The following is a 12221-nucleotide window of genomic DNA, read 5'->3' as shown; positions in this document are numbered from 1 at the left end:
TGACGCTGAGAATATGCCAAAGGGCATACAAAGAAAGCAAAATCTACCAAATAGAGTACTGAACGTACAATATTTGGTACTCTCTTCATATAGCTTGAGCTGCCAGAATCCTTGCGATGCATCAAGTTTGCTGAAGTATTTTGCACTGGACATCTCACTTATGATCTCCTCTCGCTTAGGATCGGAGATCATTATTAAGATTTTTTACATACACCATCGAATTGATCCAATCTGTTGGCCCTTCGATCTTTTTGATTCCACCAAGATAATAATAATAATGTGTCATTCTGTCCAATTCCGGTTTTAGATCGTCATGTAATGATGCTGGAACTCTTCTCGGAGCATGAGCGGGATTCTTCGAAAACTGGCGGGGCGGGCAACTCCGGCACGAAGGAGTGGCATGAAGGGTCGGAGAATCCTGCCCCACGCATCACTGGTTGAGCATAATTTTTTAGTTGAATCTTGTAGATGAACGGCAAAACAGCAAAACCCTGGAAGATTTCTGGAAAAACCTGCACAATGGACTCCACCGATCCATTGTGTGTGTTCAGTGCACAATCAGTGCTATATACTCTTTTTATCAGTTCCAGTGCTTCACACACTTCAACACCTAACAGCAACACATGATATTTAGCTACTATGGGGAATTTGACTTTGTGAACTTTATCTTTTACTTGGACATCGAGTTTACACATCCCCAATGTATCAATATTCGGAACATTATAATCCTTCAAGAAGACTGTCTTGTTTAATAGTCTGGGTTTAATTTTCATAGTTTCAATATGACTGATGCTTCTAAGGTTCGCTCTTACTCCTGTGTCTAATCTAACATTGCTGAGTGATTTATTTATTAACAAAGAATCTGTCCAGTTGTCTTTTGTTATTGATGTAATATAATTTTTGTAACTTTTTGTTTCTGTCGACGACATTTTACTCTGGTTTCATTGGCCCTGTCTTCATTCGATGAAAAATGTGCCTTCTAATTTAATATCATCAATCACATTGATGGACTTCTCTAGATTAACTTTCTTGTTTGTGAAACATTGTCTGAACATAGAACAGTACAGCACAGAACAGGCCCTTCGGCCCTCGCTGTTGTGCCGAGCAATGATCACCCTACTCAAACCCACGTATCAACGCTATACCCGTAACCCAACAACCCCCCCTTAACCTTACTTTTTAGGACACTACGGGCAATTTAGCATGGCCAATCCACCTAACCCGCACATCTTTGGACTGTGGGAGGAAACCGGAGCACCCGGAGGAAACCCACGCACACACGGGGAGGACGTGCAGACTCCACACAGACAGTGACCCAGCCGGGAATCGAACCTGGGACCCTGGAGCCGTGAAGCATTTATGCTAACCACCATGCTACCGTGCTGCCCCTAAAAATGGCAAAATGATTTTTACCTTTGCACTTTGTGCAAACTTTTCCATGTGCTGGACATTGCCTCGGTCGGTGCCTGTTTCAACATCATTTATGTGTAATGGTTGCTTCTGACAAGCGTTCAAAATGGCCACCGCTGTGGAGACCACATCAATGTGTTTGCATGTTGTGCAACTAGTTCACTAGCATGGGAGCTCTTAATCGCATTTTCTTACTGAAGCTCATTCCCCAATAAGAGATAATAAGAGACGTTCACACGCCATATTATTATTAATTCCTAAGACAGTCTGATCGCAAATCATCGAGGATTTTAACGTCGCGAAGTTACAAGTTTGTGCTTTCAACTCGAGGGTGGTAGGAAAGCTATTAAAGGACTCACCTATCTTCTGCGTGCGTGATCACCACTTCTGGTACCATGTTATGTTCTAGTACAGAGACAACCGCTGAGTCGGTGTACCAAAGAACATCTAATTCTAGACTAGTCAAATTTATTATTGTATAACAAACTGTGGGTAGGAAACTATTATTAACAAACTGGAACAATCACAAACACAACTAACTACGACAAATTCTCCTACAGACTCCCCTCCCCCTAGGTTAGTGTCACATGGTATAACTTGCCACGTAATGGTCGGGGGACAAACATATTTACATGTACAATTGCTTATGCATACCACTACAAACATGTACTTGTCTTTATAAATATACCACAACATACAATCACCAGATGAGTTATCCATTTAATTTACCAAGCGTAGAAAACACCACCACGCAAACATCGATTTTTCAATTACGCATGATTCTCTGTCCAATCGTGATTCAAGCTTCCGGTGTCGCAACGTACAGATTCCACATGGGCATTCACCCAAGGTTGTTATTGAATGCGGGTCCTTGGTTCTGTGAGGCAGTAGTTCTAACCACTGTGTTACCTTGCCGCCCATATTGATTGTCTGCTTCACCTGAACTCCTATTAAAAACAGCTATGATATCATCTAATGTGATCTTCTCTGTACAAACACCTCAAAACTAAAGACAATACGCTCACAAGTACGCTCACCAAATCATTTCCTCAAGGGAGCTGAGAAAGTAGTGTGAACACTAAGTCTTCATTCAAGTCTAGCTTTCCGATCTTTGACTATTCTGATAAAGCGCTGTTTTATTTTGCCTGTTTCCCTGCCAAGTTTCTTTGTGGATGCACACGCAACAGGTCAAGGCCATGTTTCACGCATTTGAAAATTTAACCCAACACCACCCACATGCATATTACTATTGAGCCCAATTTCTCCCCTATTGTGGCCTCCAGATGATTGATTTTATTCCAAATTCAAGTAAGAATTTTGAGATTGCTGCTATAATTTTCAGATACAAAAGAACTGAGAGCTAAGTCTTGGCCTGAAACACACATCTGGTCCCGTTTTGCAATTACCTTGTAATTTTGTATCAGAAGTAGCAGCTTTTCAACTATAAGAACAGTATTAATAGAGTCTTGGACATAATAGAGATTGCTAGCTTTTTGATGATCTATGAAGCATCAAGCATCAACCAGGAAATATTCTGAATTTAAAAGCACCCTGCAATTAACTCTGTTATGTTGCCAAAAAATAAATTTCTCTCAGCTATTTAATTGCAGTTTTAAAGATATCAATATCTGGCTAGCTACATTTTATTCTTTGAAATTACTTTTCATATTTTGATTTTTTAAATCTTCTCATCAAAGTGAATGTATTCAATGCTGGGAATGGAAACATTCCATTTCAAGCACTCAGAATCAGTGGCTAGCATTGCCATGTTAGGTACAGCTAAGGTTAGGTACAGCTCAGGTTAGATGCACCTCAGGTTATATATATAATGTCCTGTTTCAACCCCCAAAACATACAAACTCCCAACTTCAAAGATACCACCCCAGAGCATGTCACTGCTGAAATTCCACACTGTCCTTTATTTCTTTCTCCTCACCCTCATATTTTGAAAATGACTCATTGTCCATCTCCTTTTCTAATTCACTCTTTTCTGCCAATAAAAAAAGTATGTGAGGGCAACACCCCGTAATAAATAAATAATGCTGATCCTTTTTCACTGAGAGGAAAAGACTGCGAAGAAAAACCATGGTTAGGATTCTCCTGTCCCCCAGCTGCAAGTTTCTCGGCAGTACTCCGTTCTCTGGCGACAGGATTCACTATTCCCACCACTTGTCAATGGGATTTCCCATCGAAGCCACACAGGGGTGCGCTGCCAGCGGGAAAAGGGAATCCCAACAGCTGGAAAATTCTGGCCCATTTCTGTCTGACTTCCACCCACAAAAGACTTCCAAATTCCTTTGCCCTTTTTTGGTCCCTCCTGCCCTCTATTCACCAAATCTTCAAGGATCCCGTTAACATATATGGTGAGGACCAGTCACGCTGTCGCTGAGGGTGGTGGTGAGGATGAGGGTGGTGTGGGAGCGGTGTTGGAGGGCATTGACACACATGGCATGGAGAACCTCAACTCAGTGGGGTCTCACTTCCTCGCCTGCGGCCAATCTCCACCCCGGCGACCATGTCCAGGGACCTCTGCTCAGCCACAAACCAGGCTTGATCCCCTGGCTTGGTGGTAATGGTAGAGTGGGGGTTATGCCGAGCCATGAGATTGCAGATTGTGGTTGAATACAATTCTGCTGCTGCTGATGGCCCACAACAACTAATGGATTCCCAATCTTGAGTTGCTCAATCTGTTTGAAGTCGATCCCATTTCACATGGTGGTCATGCCACACAACACGATGGAGGGTAATCCTCAATGTGAAGACTGCACTTTGTCTCCACAAGGACTGTGCAGTTGTCACTTCTACCGATACTGTCATGGATGCATCTGCAGCAGGTAGATTGGTGAGGATGAGGCCAAGTACGCTTTTCCCTCTTATTGGTTGCAGGATGAGGGCCTTAATCGGCTACATTAAGGTCTCAAAGGTGAACAGGCTATCCAATATTTCCTCTGTAAAATTTCAGACAGGTCTGGGAGAAGCCACCCACTGGATTTTACGAACACCCCTGACGGCAAACATGCTGGCAGAGGAAAGTTAAATCCACCCATGCTTTCCATAAGCCTGTGTGGACATCTTCTACTAATGACCTCAAGTTCTTTTATTCCCACTTCTCTTTACCTATTCTATGAAAACCTTTAATCAAGATCTCCAATAGATCACCGCTCAACCATCTCTTTCCAAGAAAAGAGAGCCAGTCTTTCATGAAGGGTATGCATTTGCAGTTCTGGTATAATCCTTGTTAATCTTCTTTGCTCACTCTTATGTTGATATGTTGATCCCAACTATACATATTAGTTCCAAGTGTAGATGAAGCAAGGTTTGTTAAGTTTGGCATAATGGGTGCAATCTAACGGCCGTGTTGCACCCAGTGCGGATTTGTGCAAACCAGTCAGATTGCGGGAAAGACCAAAATCAGGATCTATATCGGGTGTCTATCGGTTTCCGATCTAACTGGCCCGCTCCTGTTGGCAGGTTCCAGATTCTGCCATGACAATTAACACCAATTGAGGGCAAGCTCAATATCATTAACATGACGCACACCCTATCTAATGCCCACCCGAAATGTAACTGGCTCCCTAAGGGGAGGTCAAGTAGGTGCCCTTAAGCACACCTATTTAAGCTGGCAAAATAGCTGTTGATGGGATAGGAGGAGGTAATTAGCCACCTTTGAAGTTGGGAATGCAGCCTGGGTGCTCTAGAGCTGCTGCCCCAGTCCTTGGTGGGGGGCGGGTCCTGAGGGCCACCCCCTGAGTCGCGTATACCCCTAATAGGGGCAACAATGGCGGGAGAAGCCCCATGGGTGGAGGTGATGCTGGAGTAAGGGGCAGGTTGGTGGGGTGGGGGGGGGGGGGGGGGGTGTGTGTGTGTGTGGCTTTGCCAAATTTGATGAACTACTACTGGGCAGCAAATATAGCCATGGTCAGGAAGTGGGTAATGGGGGATGAGTCGGTGTGGGAGCGGATGGAGGCAGCCTCATGTAAGGACACTAGTTTAGAGGCACTACAAACAGTGCCTCTGCCATTCTCGCTGGCCAGGTATTCCACAAGTCCGGTGATGGTGGCGACCCTGAGAGTGTGGGGTTAGTGGTGGCAGCACCTGAGGCTGGAGAGGGGGGGGTAGACGCGGGATTCCAGGGATGGTGGCAGGCGGGGATTGAGCGGTTTGACGACCTATTCGTGGGGAGCAGCTTTTCGAGCTTGGAGGGATTGGTAGAGGAGTATGAGCTGCCCAGCGGAAATGGGTTCTGGTACTTACAGGTGGGGGATTATGTGAGGACACAGGTGCCGTCCTTTCCCGACCTGTCACCACTGCGGTTGCAGGAAAAGGTGGTGTCGAAAACAGGGGTTGGCGAGGGCAAGAAGTTGGAGATTTACAAAGAATTAATGGACTGGGAGGGCGCCCCGATAGGAGACGTTAAGCAGAAGTTGGAGGAAGAGCTGGGGAGGGAGTTGGAGGCTGGGGAATGGGAAGAGGCTCTGAGGAGAGTGAATGCATCCGCTTTGTGTGCTAGGCTTAGCCTTATTCAATTCAAGGTAGTCCACAGAGCGCATACGAGGGTGGTCAGAATGAGCAGATTTTTTGAGAGGGTGGAGGATAGGTAGGGTGGGGTATGTGTGGGCCCGCGAACTATGTCCACATGTTTTGTGCCGGTCCTAAACTGGAGGGATTCTGGTGGGGGTTTGCTGACGTTATGTCGAAGGTGTTAGGGGTGAAGGTGGTCCAGAGTCCAGTGTCAGAAGACACAGGAGTCCAGGGGGTGAGAGAGGCCAACGTTTTGGCCTTTGCCTCCATGGTAGCCCGGAGACAGACCCTGCTGGAATGGAGGGACTCGGGGCCGCCGAAGCCAGGGGTGTGGGTGAGCGACCTTGCGGAATTCCTCAGGCTGGAAAAAAATCAAGTTCGCCTTGAGAGGGACTGTGGGTGGGTTTGCCCAGAGCTGGAAACCGTTTATCTATTTCTTCGAGGATAGTTAAGAAATTAGCAGGGGGTAGGGGAGGGGGGATTCTGGGGTTAAAAAGGAGGTAGGGTAGGTGGAGGGTAACAGCAGGGAGGGTGGGACTTTGGAGTGTTAGTTATTTATTTGTTATGTGATTCCTGTTTGGAATTTCTTCTTTTGGTTGTGGTTGTGTTTGATCTAAAGATATAAATGCCTTGATAAAAACATTTTAAAAATAAATAACAGAGGCAACAGCAGCTGCTGCCCATCCATCCCGCTGTACACCCCCAGGGTGGAGCTATGTCTGTGGTAATTTGATGCAGGACACTTTAACCCCAGCCCTTTGAACGCCTGAGCATCGATTTCAAAGGGCCACTCCCCTCGACCAATCGAAATGTGTACTTCTTGAACGTCATCGATGAGTTCTCCCGCTTCCACTTTGCCATTCCGTGACCCGATATAACCTCCCACACTGTCATCAGAGCCCTGCACAGTGTCTTCACCCTGTTCGGTTTCCCCAGCTACATACACAGCGACAGGGGTTCGTCCTTCATGAGCGACAAGCTCCGTCAGTACCTGCTCGACAAGGGCATCGCCTCGAGCAGGACTCCCAGCTATAACCCCAGGGGTAACGGGCAGGTGGAGAGGGAGAACGTGACGGTCTGGAAGACCGTCCTACTGACCTTCCGGTGTCTCACTGGCAGGAGGTCGTCCCCAACGCGCTCCATGCTATTAGGTCCCTCCTATGCACCGCCACCAACCAGACCGCTCACGAATGACTATTTGTTTTCTCTAGGGGCACTACCACGGGGGCTTCGCTCCCATCCTGGTTGAGGACACCGGGCCTGGTTCTCCTCCGGAAGCACGTCCGGGCACACAAAACAGACACGCTAGTAGAGAGAGTGCTACTACTTCATTTGAATCCCCAATATGCCTTCATTGAATACCCCGACGGCCGTCAGGACACCGTTTCCCTCCGGGACCTGGCACCTGCAGGATCCAACTCCAGCACCACCACCGCCCGAGGTACCCCTCACACTACATCCCACCCAACCCCCCACGCCCTGCGCCCGTCGCACCGGTCAGGTATGAAGCTCGGACCGAAACAACCCCGGAGTCCGCCCGCATACCCACACCGATCGTCACCGCCCAGCCACTCGAAGAGGCTGCGACCCCGGTGCTCCGCCGATCCCAAAGGACGACTCGGCCACCGGACCGGCTCAACTTGTAGACCCGTCACCCCCGCCGGACTTGATTTATTTTACACGGGGTGAATGTGGTGAATTATACTGTATTGTAATTCACACTGTATTGTATTGCATTATATTATGTCCTTGTGGGCTCTGTATGCGAGCCGTTGCCTTGTTGGCTCCGCCCATGGCCCCTCCCACTACCGGAAGTATAAAGTGCTGCAGCCGTAAGCCAGCTTTCAGTTCCTCTGGTCGCAGGCAGGCTCAGTTGTAAGACTATTGAAACCAGTTTACTTCCAATCGTGTGTCTAGTGAATTGATGGTCACATCAGTGCCATTGAATAGCGGATTGCTGATCGGCACTGCTGCCACCATTAAACGTGCCCAGGCCGGACATTGATTTTTTTTCCAGTTTACATAGAATTTACAGTGCAGAAGGAGGCCATTCGGCCCATCGAGTCTGCACCGGCTCTTGGAAAGAGCACCCTAACCCCTACCCAAGGTCAACACCTCCACCCTATCCCCATAACCCAGTAACCCCACCCAACAGTAAGGGCAATTTTGGACACTAAGGGCAATTTATCATGGCCAATCCACCTAGCCCGCACATCTTTGGACTGTGGGAGGAAACCGGAGCACCCGGAGGAAACCCACGCACACACAGGGAGGATGTGCAGACTCCGCACAGACAGTGACCCAAACTGGAATCGAACCTGGGACCTGGAGCTGTGAAGCGATTGTGCTATCCACAATGCTACCGTGCTGCCCCAGTTGAATCACACCCTCAGTAACTGCATGATCTTCGAATGGCAAAATAATCTAGATATCTTGATTGCTATTTGGTGACATCTGAAGGAAGTGGACTTTGGTTGAAAACAAGATTCCAACATTCAGTGTTGTTTTGACTCCCTGAGTTACAGCGCAGTGAATTCGAGCCCCACATGACCCGGAGATGCAACATAATTGAAATTAAAAATTCATTCACAGAAAATACCCAAAGTTTCTGGTCTTTGGCTACCCAATAACGACAGTCACCGGGTTTGTAAATTTAAACACAATAATTTTTTTATTAATAACAACAACTATGAGTAAATAGGCAGAACATACAACTGGCTAACTATTATCTAATTCCTAAACCCCTCTGTTTAACCTGCCCCCACCCTCTACACACACACAAGACAGACAAGCACAGAGGTGAAAGAGGGGTGTGAAGAAAAATAAAAAGGATATGAAATGAAATGAAAATCGCTTACTGTCACGAGTAGGCTTCAAATGAAGATACTGTGAAAAGCCCCTAGTGGCCCAACATTCGGCGCCTGTTCGGGGAGGCTGTTACGGGAATCGAACCGTGCTGCTGGCTTGCCTTGGTCTGCTTTCAAAGCCAGCGATTAGCCCTGTGAGCTAAACAGCCCCTAAACAGATATAAGTCAATTTTCAGACATCTTCCATACACCTTTCTTCAGTCTAGACCTTTAGTTGGAAGTTTTTGCTTTGAGCTGTAATGATTTTACTGTAGATTCATCCTGGTCTCAAAACCTCTCTGCAGGTTCGGAAAACAGCAGATTTCTGGAATAGAGAGAGAGAAAGAGAGAGCGAGAGCGAGAGAGAGCACAGCTTCGCTCTGCGTCCAGGATCCAACTGTCTTTTCCTGAGGAATCGAACCGTGCTGCTGGCTTGCCTTGGTCTGCTTTCAAAGCCAGCGATTAGCCCTGTGAGCTAAACAGCCCCTAAACAGATATAAGTCAATTTTCAGACATCTTCCATACACCTTTCTTCAGTCTAGACCTTTAGTTGGAAGTTTTTGCTTTGAGCTGTAATGATTTTACTGTAGATTCATCCTGGTCTCAAAACCTCTCTGCAGGTTCAGAAAACAGCAGATTTCTGGAAAAGAGAGAGAGAAATAGAGAGCGAGAGCGAGAGCGAGAGAGAGCACAGCTTCGCTCTGCGTCCAGGATCCAACTGTCTCTTCCTGAGTTCTCTGAAAATCATCCCACACGGATGATTGGTCACCAGCCAACCAATCAAACCAAATCACTCTGATCTCTTGGGTGACAGAAAGTCTGAATTCTGCTGTTCAAAAGCTAAATCTCCAATAGCACAGTGTACTATTTTACAACTTTAGATTTGCTCACTTCCACTGCTCGACTTCAAGGTATATGTGCATTAAATATGCATGGCTCAAAATGATAATCACAAAGTAAAAGAAATGGGAAATAAGGGAATCAACAGGAAGGGCCCATACACTTTTGAGAATAACACATAATGGGAGGGATTCTCCGACCCCCCGCCGGGGCGGAGAATTGCCGGGGGTTGGCATGAATCCCGCCCCCGCCGTCCTCCGAATTCTCCGGCCCTCCAAAAATCGCCCCGGCGTGAATCGCGCCTCCTGCCTTGGAGATTAGCGGGGACCGGCGCGACTCAATGGGCCCCGGGGCCATCCGAATTCTCCAGGCCGCGATGGCCCGAAGTCCCGCCCATTTAACGTCGGCCCCACTGGCATAAATAAAGGTTGGTCCCTACCGGCGGGACCCAGCTCCGTGGTCGGCTGTGGTCGGCCTCCGAGGTCCTCAGGGGGGCAAGGGGCGATCTAGTCCCAGCGAGTGCCCCCACGTTAGCCTGGCCCGCGATCGGGGCCCACCGATCCGTGGGCAGGCCTGTGCCGTGGGGGCACTCAATTCCTCCGCATCGGCCGTTATGGTCCTCCATGATGGCCGATGCGGAGACGAACCCTCCCGCGCATGCGCCGGGATGACGCCAGAACACGCTGGGTCTCCCGGGCATGCGCCAACTCGTGCCGGCCGGCGGAGGCCGGTTGGCGTGGCGCCAAGCCCCTTCCCCGTCGGCCGGCCGGAGCAAATCACTCCGGGGCGGGCCTAGCCCCTGAAGGTGCGGAGAAGTGATAAAGTTGATTGATGAGGGAAGGGCTGTAGATGTCATATACATGGACTTTAGTAAGGCGTTTGATAAGGTTCCCCATGGTAGGCTGATAGAGAAAGTGAAGTCTCATGGGGTCCAGGGTGTACTAGCTAGATGGATAAAGAACTGGCTGGGCAACAGGAGACAGAGAGTAGTAGTGGCAGGGAGTTTCTCAAAATGGAGAACTGTGACCAGTGGTGTTCCACGGGGATCTGTGCTGGGACCACTGTTGTTTGTGATATACATAAATGATCTGGAGGACGGTATAGGTGGGCTGATTAACAGGTTTGCAGATGACACTAAGATTGGTGGAGCAGCAGACAGTGAAGGGGACTGTCGCAGAATACAGCAGAATATAGATAGATTGGAGAGTTGGGCGGAGAAATGGCAGGTGGAGTTCAATCCAGGCAAATGCGAGGTGATGCATTTTGGAAGATCCAATTCAAGACCGAACTATACGGTAAATGAAAAAGCCCAGGGGAAAATTGATCTACAGAGAGATCTGGGTGTTCAGGTCCATTGTACCCTGAAGGTCGCTGCGCAGGTCGATAGAGTGGTCAAGAAGGCATACGGCATGCTTTCCTTCATCAGAAGGGGTATTGAGTACAAGAGTTGGCAGGTCATGTTACAATTGTATAAGACTTTGGTTCGGCCACATTTGGAATACTGCGTACAATTCTGGTCGTCACATTACCAAAAGGATGTGGATGCTTTGGAGAAGGTGCAGAGGAGGTTCACCAGGATGTTGCCTGGTATGGAGGGCGCTAGCTATGAAGAGAGGTTGAGTAGATTAGGATTATTTTCATTAGCAAGACGGAGGTCGAGTTGGGACCTCATTGAGGTCGACAAAATCATGAGAGGTATAGACAGGGTGGATAGCAAGAAGCTTTTTCCTAGAGTGGGGGACTCAATTACTAAGGGTCATGAGTTCAAGGTGAGAGGGGAAACGTTTCAGGGAGATATACATGGAAAGTTCTTTACGCAGAGGGTAGTGGGTGCCTGGAACGCATGGCCGGCAAAGGTGGTAGAGGCAGGCATGATAGCGTCATTTAAGGTGTATCTCGGCAGATACATGCATGGGCAGGGAGCAGAGGGAAACAGATCCTTAGAAAATAGCGACAGTTTTAGATAGAGTATCAGGATCGGCGCAGGCTTGGAGGGCCGAAGGGCCTGTTCCTCTGCTGTAATTTTTCTTTGTTCTTTGTTCGCGGTGCCAGGACCCCCGCCCCTCCGGCAGGGGAGAATCCCGCCCAATAAGTTGGTATGTAGATGAGGTTCCATATATTGGGGCGGGATTCTCCCACCCTCCACCGGGTCGGAGAATCACCAGGTTTTGGCGTGAATCCCGCCCCCGCCGTCCTCCGAATTCATCAGCCCCCCAATAATCGTCCCGCCGTGAATCACGCCACCCACCTCGGAGAATGGCGGGGACCGACACGACGCAATGGGATCCAGGGCCACCTAAATTCTCCGAGCCGTGATGGCCCGAAGTCCCGCCTGTTTAATGAGGGTGCCGCCGGCGTAAATCCCTACCGGCGGGACCCAGCTCCGTGGTCGGCCTCCGGGGTCCTCGGGGGGGCACAGGGTGATCTGGCCCCAGGGGGTGCCCCCACGGTGGCTTGCCCTGCGATCGGGGCCCACCGTTCCGCGGGCAGGCCTGTGCCGTAGGGGCGCTCTATTCCTCCGCATCGGCCGCTGTGGTCCTCCGCGATGGCCGATGCGGAGACAAATCCTCCCGCACAAGCGCCAGGATGATGGCACCACACGCT

The 12221-nt window shown here is 48.8% G+C and overlaps 1 protein-coding gene across 2 annotated transcripts in view; it reads right to left on the bottom strand.

Moving 5' to 3' along the window:
- The window catches only part of LOC119958485, a 705387-nt gene that overhangs the window by 643492 nt on the left and 49674 nt on the right, over window positions 1-12221 (bottom strand). The window lies entirely within an intron of this gene.

This window comes from Scyliorhinus canicula, chromosome 2 (genome assembly GCF_902713615.1).
Source record: "Scyliorhinus canicula chromosome 2, sScyCan1.1, whole genome shotgun sequence".
NCBI classification, from domain to species: domain Eukaryota; kingdom Metazoa; phylum Chordata; class Chondrichthyes; order Carcharhiniformes; family Scyliorhinidae; genus Scyliorhinus; species Scyliorhinus canicula.
Note: the sequence above shows the minus strand (reverse complement) of the source record. Positions and strands in the feature narration are given on the sequence as shown.